Below are 393 nucleotides of genomic sequence, written 5' to 3' on the forward strand. Positions count from 1 at the left end.
GTTCCCTAACTCAGTCCTCCCTGACCCTAGCCCTGTCAGAGTCTCTCCTGAGTCCATCCTGAATCTCAGTGGGGGAGTCCTGGTCCCTGCACAAAAAAATGGAGACAAAGAAATTGTTAAAAAGGTCTGCCTTTTCCTCTGGTGCAACCACCAGATTGCCAAGCGTATCCCACAGGGGCCCCACATTACCTGGTGCTTTCTTCATACTCCCTATGTATTTAAAAAAGGACTTTTTGTTGTCCTTGATCCTTGATACTAGCACTAGTTCCATATCTGCCTTAGCTTTCCTAACAGCCCCCCTACAAGCCCAAGCGATGGAGGAATACTACTCTTTGGTGATAGTCCCTCCCTTCCACTGGGTGTATGACTCTTTTTTGGATTTCAGGCATTCCT

The sequence above is a fragment of the Alligator sinensis genome, unplaced genomic scaffold, assembly GCF_000455745.1.
Source record: "Alligator sinensis unplaced genomic scaffold, ASM45574v1 scaffold1021_1, whole genome shotgun sequence".
Lineage (NCBI taxonomy): Eukaryota > Metazoa > Chordata > Crocodylia > Alligatoridae > Alligator > Alligator sinensis.